At 58.3% G+C, this 20,458-nt stretch overlaps 1 pseudogene; it reads right to left on the bottom strand.

Moving 5' to 3' along the window:
- Nucleotides 1–198: 198 nt before the first annotated feature.
- Nucleotides 199–18,862, bottom strand: LOC117978085 (cytosolic phospholipase A2 beta-like; annotated as a pseudogene).
- Between the last annotated feature and the right edge of the window lie 1,596 nt (nt 18,863–20,458).

Below are 20,458 nucleotides of genomic sequence, written 5' to 3' on the forward strand. Positions count from 1 at the left end.
AGCAGGTGGGCAAGGCCAGGGCTACCCCAGGCCCATGTGGCCTCCTCCTTGCTTGGAAGGGGTGACTCTGAGCACAGGTAGACGCAGATGTGTGCAGAGAATGTGCTCTTTGGAGGAAGAACACTGATGAGCGAGCTCTGTACCAGCCCTTGCCATGTACAGCCAAGAGCCTAGAATGACATGGCCCTTCTCAGCGCCTCACATTTGTATGAGTCTGTAATGTATCAAGTGCTCCAACTACTCAAGGTAGCGCAGAAGGGAAAACAGGCACAGGCCAGGGGGTTTTGGGTGATTACACAAATGGGCTTGGCCTCCTTACCCCACTGCAAACTGCTGAGGCGCAAGGGAGCTCCCAGCCCTCAGCCTGGACCCTGGGACAGTGCCACCTGAGCCCGAGGCTCTGAAGCACTGCGTGATGACAGTTCCCACCTCCAACTCAGCAGCCAGGGAATGAATGAGAGTTAGTTAGTTAGGGGTGGCAGGGGCCCCGGCCATCAGTGGGGCCTGTGCTGCCGCCTCCGCTGCACTGCCTGGCGCAGAGCCTCCAGCAGCTGCTCCTGGTTGTTGCAGACATTGTAATGTGTCAGGTGCAGGAGCTTGTCCACGTCCTCCTGGCTGTAGGTCACCTTCGTGTAGTGGTAGGGAGAGTCCAATGAAGACAGGTTCACCTCCCCCGCTGCCGCCTCCTCGGGTGTCCGCCGGACCCCTGTGGAGAAAGTGCAGCCTGGCATGGGGAACACGTTGTGGGGAAGACGGGTTTGGAGAGGCACAGGGGACGGAGGAGGTATGGGGGACTGGGGCAGCAGGATGGGGAGGTGAACAGCAGCTCACCAGGGGCCGAGTACTCCCGGAAGGAGTCGCTGACCAGAGGAAAGTGCAGCACCGCAGGGGCTCCAGGGCAGGTGGGGTCGGAGAAGGTGTGGCACTCCCGAGGCTGGAGCTGCTCTTCGGGGCTGGGCGAGATGGGTGGGAACGGGATCCCCTGCTCCTGGCAGAACCGGCCCAGGAGCTGCAACTGCTGCAGGGCAGGCAGAAGGGGCTTCAGAGGGACAGGGCCCCTGGCATCCTCAACACTGGGGCTGACGTAAGATGCACAGGATCTGGGGCTCAAATGCCAAAACGGTCTCCAGTGGGGCCTATGAAGCCAGTCGTTGGAAAAAACTCTCCACACCTGACAGGCCTCGGTGGCAGCTCCTCTGGGGCTAGACGGAGCCGGGTTACTCCCAGCATTCCAGTTCTGACACTGGGAGCCAAAGCAGACTCAGCAGGTGGGCCCAGAGGCCCAGGACCACACCTCGCAGGTCAGTAAAGGGGACCCAGCTACCAGATACCAGGAGAACCTCGCCAGCTTCCCAACTTCCGGAAAAGAATGAGCTCCTCTGGTGGCAAATTAAGATTCCGGTGTCCCAGTCACAGCTCCTAAAGGAAGCTGAACCAGACACTGGACTCCAAAGCCCCCCTCTTCAGGGGACAGGGGCCACCCACCGCCTCCCTGGTGGGCTGCCCACCCTTCCCAACCTGGAAGGCTCCGTGGAGGTTGTAGTCCAATGACAGGATGAGGTCCACGTCCCGAGTGGGCTGCAGGAGGGGCAGGCAGCTGGTATTGATGAGGTAGCCAACATCCAGCAGGCACAGGTGGGGCTCCGAGGGTGTCAGCTGGTTGGGGAGCCCATCCAGAGTGGTAGCTGGAAGGTTGGGGAGAGCAGCAATTGTCACAGACACCAAGGGTACCAGATTCCTGCTGGAAGGAGAGACTCTGGCCTCTGGTCCCTGCTCTCCTGCTGAACCAACACCCCCACAGCCCTGCAGGTGGGCCCTGGGTCCCCAAGACAAGGAAAAAAGACCCCTGTTCCAAGTAGTCCAGGCAATCAAGCTCAAAGCAGGAGAATGGGAGTGGACTGTGAGGGGTATCTGGACTGGGGACTGAAGGCTCAGGTGGCCACAGGAGGACTTTGGAGAGAAGCAGGTACCTTTCCATGTAGAGAAGTGAGGATGCTGAAAGTAGTCTCTGTGGAAATGGAGGCCACGCAGGAAATTATGTGTGGCCTGGGCCAGTGGACGCCACGTCAGAAGATCGGTGAAAAACTCAGCTATCCTGCCGGCTGTTGAGGGCGGTTCTTCTATCTTCAGAAGGGGGACCTGCTCCTTGTCTACACAGGCAAGGTGGGGAAATGGGGACTCCTGCACCTTTATCCCCACCTTGGTGGTGACCCTGGAGGGGGAAGAGGTGTGAACCCCCCGCCCCCTGGTGCAGCCCCAGCTGGCTGCCCCTTGGCACCCTTATGAAGGGGCCGGAGCACTTACCCAGGTTGGCCTGGTTCCTGACCCAGCGGTCCCAGAACTGGCTGGGCTCTGAGGCCCAGTATAAGCTGTCCTGGAGGTTGGCTGCAAACAGGTTGCTCCAGATACCTGAAAGAGCGGCCGTGAGGGAAGAGGGCCCCCGACTCTTGTCCCAACCCTACCCTTCCCCATGGCCAGTCCTGGCCCAGGAAACTCTTCTGACTGAGGCTGCCCTCTCACCCAGGACCCATTTTCCCTGCTCGGCCCAGCTTCCCCGGCCTGCCAGTGCCCCTCACCTTCTAAGAAGCAGATGCGGGACTCAGGAAGCCTCTTCATCAGCTGCCCCATAAAGAACTCGGAGCCAAAGAGCTCAGAGGGGATGAAGGCCCCGTACTTGGGGAAGCCGACCTCGTAGGGAGAGAACTCGCACCACTCTGTGAGGAGTCCACCCCTCAGCCTCGTGGTGCAGAGCCCTCAGGCACCCACACCCCCACCCCGACCCAGGGTTTTGCTTTAGGGCAGCTGAGGACCAGGAGGCCCAGACCTTGTGGCCTGGGCTTTGTGCATAGGACCTAAGGCCCCTGCTTCCTTCCCAAAGGGCTGAGGGACCCCGGTAGGGTGCCGGTCTCCAGAAAGCACGGGACCTGGCTCAGGAGAGGTGGGTGTGACATCTGCAATCTGCACACAGGCCCCCTCTCCCCTTATTCCACCAACTGCAAGGGCACAGGTCTCAGCTCTTGGGCCACTCACCCCCAAATTCAAAAGTGGTCAGGCTCTGCCCTTTGGTGTTGAGGGCACAGTAGATGGGCAGAGGGTTCTGGCCATGACTCAGGGCCTCCCGTTGATCTGAGAGCTTGTGATCATGGGGCTGGGGAAAGATGCGTAGAACCTAAACCCACAGTGGCCTGGGTGCCCAGGGCCTTTCCCACCCTGCTGTCCAGCACCGAGCCCCAGCTCCAGCCCTTGCCCTGGCTCTGCCCCCAGGCCGCAGCCCCCGCACCTCATCATGCAGCAGCGCCTCGCTGATGAGGGCCCACAGGTTGGTGAAGCAGCTTGGGTAGCCCAAGCGGGCACGCTCGGCCAGCTCCTGCCGGTACCGCTGCAGCTGGCTGGGGGCCAGCACACCCAGCTTGTTCTTGGTCACCTGGGTCTTCAGCAACTCAGTGGGCCCTGCCAGGTCCTTCTGAGACCACTCTGGGTCCTCAGAAAGGTTGGCCAAGGCCCTGGGAAAAGCCAAAGCCAGAGGGCTGTCACTGAAGGACCCCGTCTAGACCCCACGTACCCCGGGCTTTCTAGGACAATGGCCTGGCAGGGACCTTCCCAGGGTCCCCTTGAGCACATTTCTCCCTGGCACATTCATTCTCCCAGCCCTTCTAGTTTTCTCAGAGGCCTAGAAGAACCCTGGCACCAGCACCCCCTGCCACACAGGGTCCAGCATCAGCCTGCCCCCAGCTCACCAGGTGAAGCCCGAGGCCCCGGTGATGTAGGAGACGCAATCCAAGAGGCCCAGCTCCTTCAGGCCAGCCAGCTGCCCATACACAGGGAAGTCATTGCCTGGATCCCACCACCAGTGGCCACAATAGCTACCACTGGGATCTGGAAAAGAAGAGAGCCAGGCCTGTAGAGGCCCTAGGGATGGGGAAGGCCAAGTCACAGGAAGAAGAGATAGCAGGTCAAGTGGCCACCCAGCCCACAGCTAAGGCCTGATCACAGGTCTTGGGACCAGTTCTGAGTCAGCCCTGGGGGCCAGAAACAGCCTTTTGAGTGCCCAGCTCCTCCAGTCCTAAGGGCTCCAGGAAAAAATGGCCCAGGCAAGTTCTGAGCCTCATCTCCTTGCCCTCAGCCCCCGAGCCTGATGCTCACTTTCTGGAAGCCCCAGGGCCCGCCTCAAAATTTTCCTAAATTGCCATCACTCCCCCAGGAGATGGCCCAGGCTAATATGAACCTCCTGAAGCACCCTGGGCCAACAGGCCTCATACCAGATATCTGTCTCCCTCCTCAGACAGGCTAGGCTGAGAACCAAGAAACAGAGTAGGAAAGCCAGCCCTATGAGGTAGCTCCCATGTGGGCTCCAGGTGCCTCAGGCAACACTCTGCCTGTACCAAGTCCCTGCTAACACCAGGTGGGAGGAAGCAGGGTGGGGACAGGCAGCTACGAGCTCTGGTCTAGATCGGGGACAAGCAGCTCCAGTGTTCAGCACCAGGAGCTAGGCCCAAGCAAGCCCGGGGACAACCCGTCCAGCCCAGCCCCCAAACCTCATCCTCCTGCAGGTCTCCATCCAGCTGCAGGGCCTGCCTCAAGGCCGCGGCCACCACCTGCTTCCTCCTGCTCAGGAAGGCCTGCTCCTCTGCACAGGGCCCGAAGCCCAGTCGCACGGCCAGCTCCCTCAGTCTGGCCGGGGAAGGAAGAGACTGTGAGACAGCTCTCAACCCTCCCCAGAGAATGGAAAGCTGGGTCTGCCTCACCTGTAATACCTACTGCCCTCCCTCTTCTCCCCAACCCTCAATGCCACTCCCGTGTCACAAGACTGAAGTTTGACACCTGGGGAGAGTGTGTCCATGTGGACATGCTTCGGAATGCAGCAAAGCAGACTGGCAGGACCCAGAATGCCGTGGCCGAAAGAGGCTGCTTGGGGTCCCAGGTGCAGACAGGCCCCCAGGCAGGCCCCATACCATAGATCCCCCCCTCCAAGTCTCGTGTTCTGTCCCTTACCCACGGAGTTCAAAGCACTTTGGGAGGCTGAGGCAGGCATATAACTTGAGGCCAGGACCAGCCTGGCCAATGTGGGGAAACCCCGTCTCCACTAAAAATACAAAAAATTAGTTGGGTGTGGTGGTGGGCACCCGTAATCCCAGCTACTCGGGAGGCTGAGGCAGGAGAATCGCTTGAACCCCAGAAGCGGAGGTTGCAGTGAGCCAAGATCGCGCCATTGCACTCCAGCCTGGGCGACAGAGAGAGACTCCATCTCAAAAAAAAAAAAAAAAAAAAAAAAAAAAGGCAGGGGGCGGGGCAGAAAAGGACCAATAATCCTGTATCTGTGAGGTGAGAAGCCACTCTCTCAAGACAGAGGGCCAGGGTGGGCGACAACTCTACGAAGATCATTTAAGGTCCAGCCATAACAGCTTCCACCCAAAAGGGCGCAATTTCCCCTCTTCTCTCCCTTGGTTTTCCTGCCCTCTCTGCGCCCCAAACCATGTTACCATTTTCCATCCTCGCCTCCCTGCGTTTTCCAGCCAAACATTTATCAAGGGCTCCCCGGGTGCCTGGCACTGGGCCGGCCACTCACCCCTCTGACCATAGGTGCTAAGACTCCTCCCAGTACTCCTCCCGGTACTTCGTGCCCCCCCGAGCACAAGCCTGAGCCCCTTCAGAGAGCATGAGGATGAGGGGCGGCTGTTTCTCCCCCTCACTCCTCCAGGCCTCCTCCAGCCCCGTGCCCTGGTTGTTTTCCAGGGCCTTGCCCAGTCCCCAGCCAGGCCTCTCACCCTGCTTCTTTTTTCAGCTCCACTCTCATCAGGGGCTCCTGAAAACCGTGAAGGCCCCAGTCACAAAAGGTCAGCCACCTCCACCCAGCTCTGGTCCTCTTACCCTGATCCCCGGCACACCACCCCCGCCCCGCCACTGTCTCCACAGGCGCCAGGCCTGAAGCAGGGATGCTCAGAGGACACTCCCCAAAGAGCCTGGCCCCAGCACCTGCTCAGGGTGTGACCCACGGAGAAGCGGGAAGCAGGCCCCTCCCTTTGTGGCCTGGGTCCCAGCCCCATCCAGGCACCTTGCTTCCTTCCCTGGGAGGCCAGTACCTGGGACGTGGGGAAGACAAGCCTCACCACTTGACCAGAGGGCAGGGCACTCAGTGGCACCTTTAGTTGCTCCTCGGGGGCATCCTGCAGGGGACAAAGAATGGAGACCTAAGAATCTTTACGCTTCCACTCCTAGCAAAGACCTCACCAAACTCCCGCCGGCAGCCATAGAGGTATGGGAGGGACGGGAAGGGGAGGCCAGCATGGGCCCACACATGCTGCCAGGGTGCCCACTCTGCCAGGTGGAGCAGAGGTCAGACTGGGAGGAGGTGCAGAGGGAGGGAGGAAGTTCTGGGGGCCCCACCTCGAGGGAGCGAGACACACTACCTGCAGGTGAATACTCAGCTCCTGCTCCCAGCAGGCTGGGCAGTGGAAGCGGAAGGTGCCAGTGCCCACAGAGGCCTCCTGTGGACCCTCACAGGACCCAGGAACCACAAGCTGAACTCTGTGCTCTGAGGCTGGAAACAGGAACCAGAGCAGAGAGGCTGGGGACGGTATCTCTGCCCACAGAACCCATCTTGCTGCGTGGCCTGGAGGGCACCTCCCTCTCCCCGCTGAAATGGTCTGGTGGAGATGGATCCCCCACCACGGTCCCCCGAGAAGGCCTAAGGGGAAAGCTCAGGCCCCAGGGAGAATTGTCCAATGCTTAAAGGGGGAAGACAAGAGCTGAGAGCCAGGGGCTGTCCCAGTGGGTTGGGGACTCACACTTCTGGTCTCCTGTCTCCTCCAGTTGAACGTGCAAGCAGGAGAGCTCCCGGGCCTGAGTCATGAAGACAGCCCCTCAGACACTAACCCCACCCCCCATTCAGGGACCCCACCCTCGCAGCACCCTGGCTGCTGCTGGTCTGCACTTCATTACCTGGGCCCTTGAGATTGTATTCCCTTAACAAACTGCAATCCCAGGGTCCCCAGGCTGAGGCAGCGGTGGGCCTGTACCTCAAGTCGCTGGCATGAGGGAGTCCCGGGGACCCCAGACCGCCTCCCAGAGCACTGGCACACTCACCACCAGAACGCCATTGCTGACGAGCCACTCTCCACGGTCAGCCCTGGAAAGAGCCCCCAGAGCCCCCTTAGCAGGAGTCCAGGTTCCCACCCCACAGAGACCTGGGCATCCCCCAGGCACTAGTGCTGTCCTTCCCACACGGCACTCCCACCCAAACTGCCCCAGGCCCCTGACTCACAGACTCTGCAGGCAAAATTCAACTTCCAGGCGCCCCTCACCCTGGGAAGAGAGCCAGAAGTAAGTTAGAAAGGGTCAGAAGGAGTGCACATATGTCAGTGAGTATGAGAAACATGCGTGTGTGTGCATGTGTGCGCGTGGAGATTTCAACCCACACACCAGCTAGGGCTGCCGTGGAAACACCGCCTTGCCTGAGGGCTCAGTGAGAAGCTCTCACGCCGGAACTCCCCAGCCCGCAGAGTCCCCACATCAAACAGTACTGACAACACAGGGTCATCTCCGGTCACCAGGTCCTGGTCAAAGACTTTCAGTTCCATGACATTCTGGAGGGGAAAAGAGTGACAGGGCTGCAGGAGGGAGGGGACAGAAAGGTGAGCAGGGCAGCGGCAGTGGCGGCGAGGATGTGGGTAGAGTCAGCGCTGATGCCTGGCCCACCTTGAGCTGCCTGTGGATCCTGAAGTGAAAGCTCTGGTTCCAGACAGGGCTACTGCTGTTCTTGACCGTGCGTGTCTGGAGCCTGTGGCTGCAGGCCGTGGGCAGCCAGAGAGTCCCGTAGCAGTCAGAGGGGGTCACTGCGGGAAGGAACAAGTGCCCAGCAGTGGACAAGAGCCGTTCCCAGCCGCCCAGACCCACTTCCATCACCTAGAGCCCCATGTGGGTTAAGACTGAGGGGGAGGGGAAGTGGGGGGAAGTGGGGGCCAGAGGCAGAGCCCCAGCTGCCACCTTCCACCCAGAAGCTCCTCTCAGCTCCCTCCTCTAGGCCCTGCCCACCGGCCCACCCGCCTCCACCAAATCCAGCCACAGCACCCTCCTCCTCCCTCAGCCCAGCACAGGGGCCAGGGCGGTGCACACTCACCTAGGTCCTTAGAGGGTAGGCGATGGGCCTGCAGGACATGAACCGTGAGCAGGCAGGTCCTGGACACCTCTGCCTGCAGAGGTGGGAGAGGGGAGACCTGCTACGGGCTGATGAAGCCAAGGGTGACAGGGGCCACAAAGGAGGCTGGAGCAGTGCCTCAAGGCCTAATCCTGAACCCCAGGCCCATCCTCCATCTCATCAGAATCCTGAATCCACAAGAGGAGACATGATATCTCCATCACGACGCCTGCCAGCACTTACACAATGCTCTGCGCCAGCTCTGGGCCAAGGGCTTTGCATACATTAACTCATTTATCGCACAACCACCTTATGCACAGATACTATTTACGATGGCCCACTCCACAAGGAAACTGAGGCACAGAGAAGCAGTCACTTGCCTGAGGTCCACAATTGGGGTTGGAGCCCGGGCAGGCTGGCTCCAGATTTATGCCTCACACAGACCTGCTTCCACCTTCTCGGGCTAGTATCCTTTAGGCTCTCCACCCCACATCCCCAGCCCACACCCCAGCTAAGCAGCTTTCCGGCTGGTCTTGGGTGGCAGGGGACATAAGCTATCGAGGGAGGGGAAGTAGCACATCAGGGCCTTGGGCCCCAGGCTGAGCTGCTCTCGTACCCTCCCTCCACCCCGGTCAGAAGAGCATCCTGGAAATGGGCTCTCTCCTGGGCAGGGGAGGCGGCTCCTAGCTCAGACCCCTCACAGGCTGTCATGTCCTCCAGGTCCTGCCAGGTCAGGCTGAAGATGGTCCCCCGGTAGCTCCCTCCAAACCCATGCCCCTGGTTCTGGGAATGCAGCCTGGCAGGCGCACCGGGACCAGGGAAGCCTGTGCCAACTGCTTCCTTTCGGCCTTCCACCTGCCTCCGCAAGGACCCTAACAGGTCAAGTCCAGGGAGCAACCAGGTCCAGGGCAGTGCTGGAGGGCCTCATCCACCAGGGTCAGCCCAGGGCCCTCACACTCCAGGCAACTGAGTCAGAGGAGCATGGAGGAGCCACTTGCTTCCAGGGCCTCAGGGCGGCAGCTGGGAGCCTCTGAGTCTCCAGGGCCCAAATCTATGGTGCCAGGGAGCTCTGCCAGGAGCCCGTTCCCAGGACAGAAAACACTCAGGACAGATCCCTCATCCCCAAGCCTCCTTCTCCCCTGGCTTCTGCCCACTACCCTGGTCTTGTGGTAAATAAACTCCCCTCCCTACCCCTGGAGAAGACCACAGCTCCCATAAGAAACATATTAACTAGGCCCCAGGTAGAGACCAGGGGTCCCAGTAGGGACCCAGGGTCCTGCCAGGCCTTACCACAGCCATGAGACTGAGTCCTCAGGAGCAGGAATGATGGGGCAGTGGCCACAGGATCAAGGACTGTCAGCTTTCTAACCCAGAGCCAGGGATGTGATGTCCCAATTGGTCCCAAGTCCCTCCTACCCGCCGCCTCTGCTCCACCTAAGCTCCACACCCACTCCTGAACCAGCCACCTGTCCAGGAAATGAGGCACCCTAAGCCTATACTAGAGCTCCTGATACCTCTGTGGCACTCGCCAGCCTTTACCAGCTGGGCCTGCCCCACCCAGCCCTGCAATCCCAGCCTGGAGAGCTTGCTGCCAGGGGCTGAGCAGAAGGAAAGCAGGGGTGAGTCCCAGAACAGCAGCCAAGGGAAGAGTGGAGTTCCCTGTCACAGGCCTTTCGCAACTCTGGCACCTGTTGGACAGGAATGCCCAGTCTTGATGGCAGGGCTCCATCAATCTGAGATGAACACCCGGGCCCCCTCACGACAGGCAGGGGAGTGGCTGTCACATAAAACAGCCCTTCAAAGCTAGGGGCTGAGTGGCCAGGGATGAGGCCTGTGGGTCGGCACTCAGGGGCAGGGGGTTCTTCTGCCTCCAGGGCATGGTTTGTGGGGGGGTCAGTGTGTGGAGACCAACTCTTTCCTCAGAGGGACAGCCCCAGGAGAGGCGGGGGCTTCCGTCCCTTCCTGCCTGTGCCTGTTATGGGAGAAACAGGCGTTATCCCCAGGGCACCAGGTCCCACCTGCTGCCCCTGAACTGGGGGAGGACAGTAACCAGAGGAGAGCTAGGAATAGCTCTCAAGGTCCTGGGCCAAAGAGGTCCGGACCAGAGAGCTACAAGACTCAGGTCTGCTTGCTTGTCCCAGGGAGGGGCTGCGGTGGCTCTCATGGACAGCGGGACTTGGGCAGCGGACGGCTCTTTGGGCCCAGGCTGGGATCCAGCCCTCACCCCCAGTGAAGGTCACCCTGAAGTTTTTACCTGAACCTTCAGGCCCTCCTTAGACCACAGAAGGCAACTTCAAGAGGGAAGATCAGAACATACGACTCATAAGCCAGGCGCAGCGGCTCACACCTGTAATCCCAGCACTTTTGGGAGGTCGAGGCAGGTGGATCACGAGGTCAGGAGATCAAGACCATACTGGCTAACACGGTGAAACCCCGTCTCTCCTAAAAATACAAAAAAATTAGCCGGGCATGGTGGCACGCACCTGTAGTCCCAGCTACTTGGGAGGCTGAGGCAGAATAGTGTGAACCTGGGAGGCGGAGCTTGCAGTGAGCTGACATCACACCACTGCACTCCAGCCTGGGTGACAGAGCGAGACCCCATCTTAAAAATAAAAAAAAAAAGGACATACGACTCACAGCTACCTTTTATTCAACATGTCCTGTGTGCCAGCTCCATGCTGGTCCTCATAGACATCATCTCCAAGCCCACAACAGCCCCGCGAGGTACAGCCATTATTATCTCTTTACTGACAGGACACCAATGCCTGAGACGCAGTGACTCACCCAACATCACAGCGCTGGGGAGAGGTGCCGCTGCACCTGATCCCCACTCTGCTCACCTGTGTGGCAACTTCCTGAGAACCCTCACCCAGACCTGCCTGGCACCTTGAGTCCTTATGACCACATTCCAAGATCCTCCAAAGCTGATCTCAAGCCATGCTGGACCCGGGGCCAGCAGCCAGCATGCACACTCCAGGCTCTCTCGAGAATTGACCCGGCCGGGGAGGGGCTGGCCCCGTCCCCCGAGGCGTGCTTGGTCGTGTTCACCAGTGCTCCATCAGTCAAGGCCTGAAGCCTTGGTGAGGGAGTCGAGCAGCTGGAAGTAACTATACTTGAGGTCGTATTCCATGTCATACCAGAAATTCACTGTGGGAAGAACGGGGATCTGAGCATGAAGATCCCTCTTCTGACCTAGAGCCTCCCAAGCCTCCCCCCAGAGGCCCTGCTGGACCTTGGCAGGGCCTGTCCCCAGGCGGCCTGGGCAACTCCTCACCTGCGATGCAGCCCTGGGACTGCTGGACGTGGTGGAACCACAGAGCCGGCAGATAGAGCATCTCACCGGCCCGCACCGTGCAGCGAAGGGCCTGGGCCTGACTGTAACTAGGGTACCGTGCTAGGTCTGGCGCCAAGGGGTCCAGTGGGATCCAGGGCACCTGGGAACACATCAGATGCCAGGGAGCAGCCCCCCAGACCCCCCAGGACTTCAGGCTCTGTCCCTTCCAAAGGTCAACACCACAGGCCCTGCTTGGCTCAGCACTGAAAGGCCTCAGACTTAGGGACTTTTCAGAGCAAGGTGCCACCTCCCCAGATCTTTTGTGCCTGCTCTTCAGAGCCAGGCTTCTGCCCTTCTCCCTCCCTAGAGTCCAAGAACAGGACAGACACCTTCTCCATGGCCTCTTCATCCACCACCTTAAAGGCGCCCTCTTCAGTTAGCTGGTAGGTTGCCGGCGTGTACAGCTCTGGAGCCCAAGGGAGAAGGGTGTGGGGGAATTGCAAACAGCCTGGAACTTGCCAGACCCTCCTCCACCCCAGCCAGCCCTGGGCAGGGGCAAGGGGATCAGGGGCCCTGGTGCACTGGGGATGCCACAGCCACACCTCAGGCCTGGGAACTGGCCTCCCAGGCTCTTGCTGCCTCCCTCCCCCTTGGGCCAGCTGTTCCCCAGCCCCTCCCTGCAGGCCACATCCCCTACCATAGGGGATGAAGGGCCGGTCGCTGGGAGGATGGAACAGGAAATGCTTCTCTCCTGAGACCACGCAGTAGAGGTTCTCATAGTGGTCCTTGTGCACTGCCAACAGAAAGAAGGCCCGGGGGCAGGGTATGGAGGGCAGGGGCACGGGAGGAGGCAAACCATCATGCTGAGAGCCCTGCACCCCAAGACGGCCTATGACAAAAGAGAAGCACGCACAGAGCCAGTGGGCTGGAGATGCCAGGGGCTCTGATGGGCATTCTGGAACTCTGCCTACCAGGGACCTGATGCTCACCAGGCCCTGGACTCCTCTTCAACAAGAGGGGAAGTTCTCCTACACTTACCCCCTGGCCCAGCGGGCCTTCAGGGAGGTTTCTTTGGGTCTAGAAGAAACAATGCACCCGCCCCAAATGCCATGGGTCCATTCCCCAACCTCAGCTGTCAGGGGAAACCCTCTGTGGTGCCCGAGTCCTAGAAGCCAAAAGAAATCTTAGAGAACAGCCCAACCTCCACCCAGGGCCATCCCTCCACTCCTGGCCTCGCCTTCCCTCCCTCTGCCCCAACCTGCTCCTTCCCCACCTTTGTATTCCCCTTACACCTACGAGAAGTCACCGCAGCCACCTCCCCCAGCCAGAAGTTCACAGCATTGGGCATCTTTCCGGCAGGGCAGAAGGCAGAGAGCAAGTTAGGAAGGCCAGGCTGGGGAAAGCTGCCATCCAGTGATGCCAGAGCCAAAACCTGGCTGAGCACAGAAGAATCCCAAGAAAGGGGTCAGGGAGAAGAGGCAGAGGTTGGGAAATCTTGGGGAAGGGGTCCTCCCTCCCTGGGGCAGAAGGAAGGACAACAATCTTTGGCAGTTCATCTATGATTAAGTCAAGGCCTGGGAATGTATTTAGTGAGCTGCACCAGATGCTGACAGGACCAAGCCCATAGGCCAGGTCATCACCTAAGGGCAAACAGGCTGACCCCCCTCCTTCCCATATCTTCCCTGTCCAGGGCCAGGACCACCCCACCTCCACTCACCCAGGGCTTCGGAGGCCCAGGGCACATGGGATTCCAGATCAGGCAGCAGCTGGGGCAGCTCGGTGGGCAGGTTGGAGCACTGCTTCTGCACATAGAGGACTCCAGGGTGCTGGGCCCGGCCCTCCAGCACATCCAGCACGAAGCTCAGGGGCAGGCGGCGCTCAGCTGGCATCATGAAGCGATCCCCTCTCACGGCATCCGCGTAACCATCTGGGGTCACGGCCACACTCACCTCTGTGGAGCCCACTGTGGCTCTAGAGGAATGGACACTCAGCCCATGCCCAGATGCCAGTAATCACTGCTCACACCTGACCCCAGGGCAGCTCCCACCTGAAATAGGGGAGGGACCACTTCTGGAGGGCCGGCCAGTGCTGCAGAGCGTTGCGGATGATGCACGGCCTGTTGGGGCAGACCCAGTCCCGGTAGAAGTGGAGCGGAGTTGGGGGTTTGTCCAGGTAGGGCACAGCAAGAGGCACGCAGAGCTCTGAGAGACAGAAGAAGACAGGGGATGGAAGGGCTGATGTCTGCAGCACCCAGTCCCTGCCCAAGAGATGCCCTCCCTGGAAAGGCCACGCTGTGTCACTGGGAAATGCTCGTTGGTGACCAAAGGACCCTGGACAACCAGTAATAGAAAGATGAGGATGGAAAAATGAAAGCAGAAAGCATCACGCACACACACCAGCATGGGCCCTGACCGTCCACGGGGCCAGAGGCTGCTACCCAGCCCATAAGCCAAATCCCCTGTGGGGTTGTGTCTGCACAGTGGACCCTATGCCTTCCCACCCTGGAGAGGCCAGCCTCCTACCATCTACCAGGAAAGGCCACCATGGAAGTGGCATTGGGAGCTCCAGAATGAGTAAGGCTGAGGCCCCATGGCCACGGGCTATTCTGGGTGTTGTGTGGCTCTGGGAAGCCCCCTTTAACAGTGACATTTACTGAGCACCAGGAATGTGCTCAGCACTTGGCTTGGCTAATCTGGGGCTATCAGGGATGACACAATCATCATCTTAAGAAATTTACAACCTTCTTACCCGGGAAGACAAACTACCAGATGACACCAATGGAGGAAAAGGAAGGGCTCGGCTATGGTTTGGGTCCTGCTGAACAGCATCACCATCTCCAGACACCCAGGGCCACCACGTACACTTGGGCAGGCTGCGTGGTGTGCCGCCTGCGCAGGGGTCTACAGTGGCCCTGTGTCACCTCTAATCAAAATCTTTTTGACTCAGCTTTCTCCTTCACTCCCGTCATCCTACTGGTTGGCTCTGAGTCCTGTTGATTCTGTCTCCTATGTCTCTCAAACCCACCGTCTCCTCTCCTCCGCTGGCATCCACATTCCAGCTACCTCCTTTGGGTCCTCACTCAAATATCACATTGATAAGACTTCCTTCTCCAACTATACTTTCTAAATTTATAATCTGTCCCCCTGCCGCGAATCTTTATATCCCTTTCCGTATTTTTTCTCGTTAGCATTCATCACCATCTGACATGCTATATATTTTAGGGCTAGACGTGGTGGCTCATGTCTGTAATCCCAGCACTTTGGGAGGCAGAGGCAGGAGGATTGCTGAGGCCGGGAGGTCAAGACCAGCCTTGGCAACGTAGGGAGACCCCATCTCTACAAAAAAATTAAAAATTAACTGGACATGGTGGCATGCACCTATACTCCTAGCTACGCTAGAGGCTGAAGCCAGAGGATCACTTGAGTCCAAGAGGTAGAGGCTGCAATGAGCTATCATCGTGCCACTGCACTCCAGCCTGGGTGACAGAGCAAGACTTTATCTCAAAAAAAAAAAAACATATATATATATATATATATTTCACCTACATAAACTGTTTATCATTCTTTCACCCTTGCTAGAATGTGAACTCCACAAGGGCAGAGACACTTGTCTGTTCACTGATGCACCCCTGGGACCTAGAACAGTACCTACCACACAGCATGTGCTCAGCAAGTATTTGCCTAATGTTGAATAAAAGTCTCCAGTATCCTGGCTGGATGGCTGCAGTAGTGAACTAGCTGGTTTCTCTGGCTTAATTCCACTCCCTCCCAAAGCATTCATCATCATAGCCCCAGTCATCTTCTGAAAATACAATCTCATATTGTCATACCCCTAGTAACAAATGCCTCGATGGCTTACCACTGCTCCTTAGAGAATGCCACCTGCCTTGGCACGCACGTCCAGGCCCAACCTACTCTTCCAGCCTGATTTCCTGTCTCGTGCCTGCCCTTGCCACACACCCTCTATTCAGGTGGTACCTTTGTTCCAGCTGCTCACTCAGACTGGAGTGTCTTTCTGCTGGTTGTTATAAAGTGTACAGGGCTTCGCTTTGCTACATTCATGCTCTAGGTCGAGCCAGAAGGCCGTGGTTTCCGATTGGTGGTTACCACATGCTGCTCCAAATGGTCCCGGCACTGATGTTCACCTCTGAGGTTACGCTGCACCTCTCACAGCAACACCATGCCAGTCACCTTTACTTTCTGATCAGTTGGAAAGTGAATGTTCTTAGATCAAATATTGTAACTGAGTGAGAAGACCCCACTGGGCCCAGGAATACTGGAAAAGAAAGAGCTGGCATGCCTGCTTGCTTCCCTGGCTAGAGTAGCTCCTCTCTGTGGGCAGGTTGTCCTGTCATCTCTCCAGCTCTCAGCAGAGAGGGCAGCTCCTCCCCGCAGCTGGTCGTCCCATCGTCTCTTCTGGTCTGGCTGAGTCAGGGGCTTTTTATGGGTCTCACAGGGGAGGACGTACATGCCTATTGGTCCATGGGCAGCCACGGGTGGGCCGGAAAAAGCACCAAAAGTTCCCATTCCGGTCCATGGAACCGGCAGCCCAGCCCCCAGGCTTCAGGCCTTCCCTGGCTTGAAGGTCGGGCTTCACCGGGACCCGCCACCTTCCGCCCAGGAACCTGTCTGCCTCTTGCCACCATTCACGGCACCCAAGCTGTTTGTGCCAAGGGGTGCCTGCAGGCCAGCACTGAGCTGCCCTCAGCCCCTCTTGGCCTCCCTCCCATGCTCGTTGGCACCCAAAGGCCAGAGGGGGCCAAGGAGGCAGGGGGCTGGTGTGTCAGCACTGCAATAGCACCCAGGCTCAGCCTCAACTTTGCTCCATGATCTGATCAAGTGCTGACAGTGGGGAGAAGCCAGACAGCAGGATCAGGCACTTCCAAGCCTGCGGCAGCAGGAAGGGGCCTTCCTGAGTCCCCAAAAGTGCAGACATGCCTGGGTCCACAGCTGCAGCTTGGGAGGCTGCAGCTGCATCTAGGAAGGTGGGGCTCCTGCCTGCTCCTGGCTCCCAAGAGCACAGGGGTGCCTGAGTTGCAGTCCTGGCTTGGGTGGCTGTAATTGCGCCTAGGGAGCTCCCACTCTACCAACTTGGAAGGGGTGGGGCTCCCATTGTCCCCAGTTCCCGCCAGCTCTGTGGAACATGTGGCCCCAGCTGCCTCTCCTCTTCGCATTTTCCCCACAGCGGCGGCGGGCAAGGTGCATATGGCATGGCAGCTCTGACCACCCCAAACAAATGAGCCTAGTAGTCCTGTGTTCCGGAAACAGTGAAGAAGCCAGTTTGCAGGAGCAGGGTCTTTGTGCACATGTGTGAGTATTTTCGTACTCACAAGTACAAGTCCCTACAAGTCCCAGTTGCACCTTTGGCAGGGTGCTCGCAGGCTTCTGGGATGTGGCAGGGAGCGAGGTTCAGGCTGCAGCAGAGGGTCTGGGCTTAGGAGCAGGTCCTGCCCAGCCATGTGAGGGTGGGGGTGGTGCAGTCGGCTGCCTTGGGGATGCAGGGAACAGGGGACTGACTACCACCACTGCTGCTCCCAGAGCCGCTTCTGCTGCCCGACTTGTGCCTCCCCACTGCAGCCAGCATGATGACAGCATCTGCTTCAAACTGCCCACCACTGTCATCAAAACTACTGGACTCAAACAATCCTCTTGCCTCAGGAGGTGGGACTACAGGCACATGCCACCACACGATGGTGTCTCACTATGTTGCCCATGCTGGTCTTGAACTCCTGGCCTCAAGAGATGCCTCCCACCTTGGTCTCCTGAAGTGCTAGGATTACAGGCGTGAGTACTGCACACAGCCTGGGATTCTGAAAATACATGGAAACTGCCATTTTTTCACCCTTTGGACTTCTGCAATTAGGGATTTGTTTTACTTGCTCACCATTTCCTTCAGAGAATGGCTGCTTTCCTCTCCTGGGGCTTCCAAGTGAGAAAATTTCAAAAGGGATCCAAGCAATTGCTTTGACCCCATAACTCTGCTAAGAATTTAACAAGGCCGGGAGCAGTGGCTTATGTGTTCCACGGCGTTCCAAAACTTTGGAATGCTGAGGTGGAAGGATTGTTTGAGGAATCTGAGACCAGCCTTGTCTCTACTAAATTTCAAAAAAATTAGCCAGGCGTGGTGGCGCATGCCTGTAGTCTCAGCTACTCCCAGGTGCTGAAGCAGGAGGATCTCTTGAACCTGGGAGGTCGAGGTGCAGCGAGCTATGATCGTGCCACTGCACTCCAGCCTGTGTGACACAGTAAGACCGTGTCTCAAAAAATATAAAGAATTTAACCAACAAACATACACATGTGCAGAAGACGCTGCTCCTGCAGACTGGCTTCTTCACTGCTTCCTAAACACATCAGGCACACTCCCACAGAGGGCTTTGCCTGCACTTACCTTCTAACCTACTTCTTCTACTCTACAATGTACTCATTCAGTACACCTGTGGTTAATTGTCCACCTTCTCACTTAGAATGTAACAGGACATAGACTGTAAAAGACAGATTTGTTTTGTTCAGTGATGTATCTCAAACACACTGAACAGAGCCTGGCACACAGAGATGCTGAATAAGTATTTGTTAAATCAATCCTCAAAGTATTCGTTGCAGCATTATTGAAAACAACGGATTGGACATGACCTAAATGACTAAGTGAATACAGCACTAGCACACAGACGTGAAAAAGACTGAGGTAGAGGAATGTGAAATGATCTCCAAGATACACGGTGCAGAAGAGTGTGTTTAGCAGGCTACTATTTGTACAAAAAAAGGGTAAAAAGTCGTGTGTGCACGGATATAAACAATCTTTCTGTAAGAATGCAAACTGGGGCTGGGAGGGAACCTCGCTTCATTTACATTGCGTACCATTGGATATTACATCACATACACATGAGCCTGTGTTGCTGTTCAGTGGTAAGAAATCATTTAAAAATAGAAAAAAGAAGGCAGGAGGGAAGAGAGAAAGAAAGAAAAGGAATAAAAACCAAGCAGGGGAAGAGCCAGGGACCATCTGGTCAGCCTGCAATCCTCCCAAAGTGCGACAAGGGAGTTGAGGTCGGAGGCGGCGCACGTGGGGGAGGAATCCGACCACCACCTGTGTGCCTTCCATGAGCTTTCAACAAGGGCAACAGCAAGCTGCTCAAGACTGTAGGAAACACAGGGCTTCGCCGCGACCACGGTCAAGACGGCACCGGGCCTTGGGAATAACGTGAACAGAATCACCCAGGAAGCCGCGGGAGCGCGCGAACACGGGAGAAGGGAAGCAGGTTGCCACAGAAGAGCAACCCGAGCGGGGCCTCGGGGCAGTCGCACACACGAGGTTCCGAGCCCCCGGTGTCAGCGGCATCCCAGGGCCCCTCCCGTGTTCGGAAATCGCCGCAGCCTGTGGGAGAGCCACTCACCCCTTGCAGCGGCCGGGAATTCTCGTCACTCGCTCCGCGCGGCTTCCAAAGCCGCCTCCGCCATGGCTGCGTCAGCGCCGGCCGAGACCCCGCCTTTCCCCGACGCCCCGCCGCAGGCCACACCCCCAGCACTCGCCCCGCCCTTCCAGAGGCACCCGCCGCAGGCCACACCCCCAGCACTCGCCCCGCCCTCCCCGGAGTCCCCGCCGCAGGCCACACCCCCAGCACTCGCCCCGCCCTCCCCGGAGTCCCCGCCGCAGGCCACACCCCCAGCACTCGCCCCGCCCTCCCCGCCGCAGGCCACACCCCCAGCACTCGCCCCGCCCTCCCCGCCGCAGGCCACACCCCCAGCACCCCGCCCCGTCCTGCCCCTGGACACACACCGGGTTCTGCCACCGAAGCGGTGGAGCGACTGGCAGCGCCCGCTTCGGCCTGCCCCACTGGCCGGCATCCCAGGGTTAACAAACAATTGTGTTTATTGACAAGTTCATACATCAGTACAAACGGGCACGTTAAAAACAGCCCCCCCGCCCCATGCAGCCGAGGATGAGGCGGGAAGCGCCGCGACCTGCACAAAGTATAAAAGTTATAAATAAGGGGCTTTCAAAACAGGGCGGGGGCAAATCTGGAGTGGGGCGGCGGTTGCCGGTGGCCTCAGACATGCAGAAGGGGACGGGGCGCCGGCCGGGCCACGAGGCCCCCCACCCACATGGGGCAGAGGGCAGGAAAAGGGCGGCCACATTCTCACAAACTTCTGGCGAAGGGTAGCTGCCTCCTCGTGAAGGACCTGGCCCAGAGGGCGAACCTGAGTCCCACCTGCGGTGGGCGCGGCTGGTGTGGGAAGTCGGGGCACAGCAGGCACGGGCCCGCCCCCGGCGCCGCGGGAGTTCCAGGGCCATGCAGGTGGCGATGCTAGAGGAGTGGGGAAGGGCCAGGTTTGGAGCAGCTCAAGCGCACTCAGGCTGGTGCCCCGGAGCTGGGAACCTTTTGTAACCCTTTTTCTTTTTTTTTTTTTTTTTTTTTTTTGAGATGGCGTGTAGCTTTGTCACCTAGGTTGGAGTGCAATGGCGCGATCTCGGCTCACTGCAACCTCCACCTCCACCTCCAGGGTTCAAGCGATTCTCCTGCCTAAACCTCCCGAGTAGCTGGGATTACAGGCGCCCACCACCACGCCCAGCTAATTTTTTTTATTTTTAGTAGAGACAGGGTTTCACCATGTTGGCCAGGCTGATCTCGATCACCTGACCTCGTGATCCACCTGCCTCGGCCTCCCAAAGTGCTGGGATTACAGGCATAAGCCACCGTGCCCAGCCTCCACTGCTTTCTCCTAGCAACCTGTTCTTGCTCCTTTTCCCCACCCAAGAGGAACTATCTCTGTAGCCCCATGAGGGTGAAAGGGTTCCCTGGAAGCCTGTCCCCCCAGCCAGGCCCCTAAATACCAGCTCTATCTCTGGCCATACCCACAAAGGGCAGCAGGGACACAGGCCATCCCGCAGCCCTTGTGCATACACCAGGAAGGGGTGCAGGAGGGAAGAAGAAATGTGATTTGGGCAAAGCAGGCCTCGGGTGCACAGCCCGTTCACAGGCTTGGGGCCACACGTGTATCAGGCATGTGTGCCTTAAGATGTAAGGCCTCTCACGTGTGCACCCACGTGTGTAC

This window comes from Pan paniscus, chromosome 6 (genome assembly GCF_029289425.2).
Source record: "Pan paniscus chromosome 6, NHGRI_mPanPan1-v2.0_pri, whole genome shotgun sequence".
Lineage (NCBI taxonomy): Eukaryota > Metazoa > Chordata > Mammalia > Primates > Hominidae > Pan > Pan paniscus.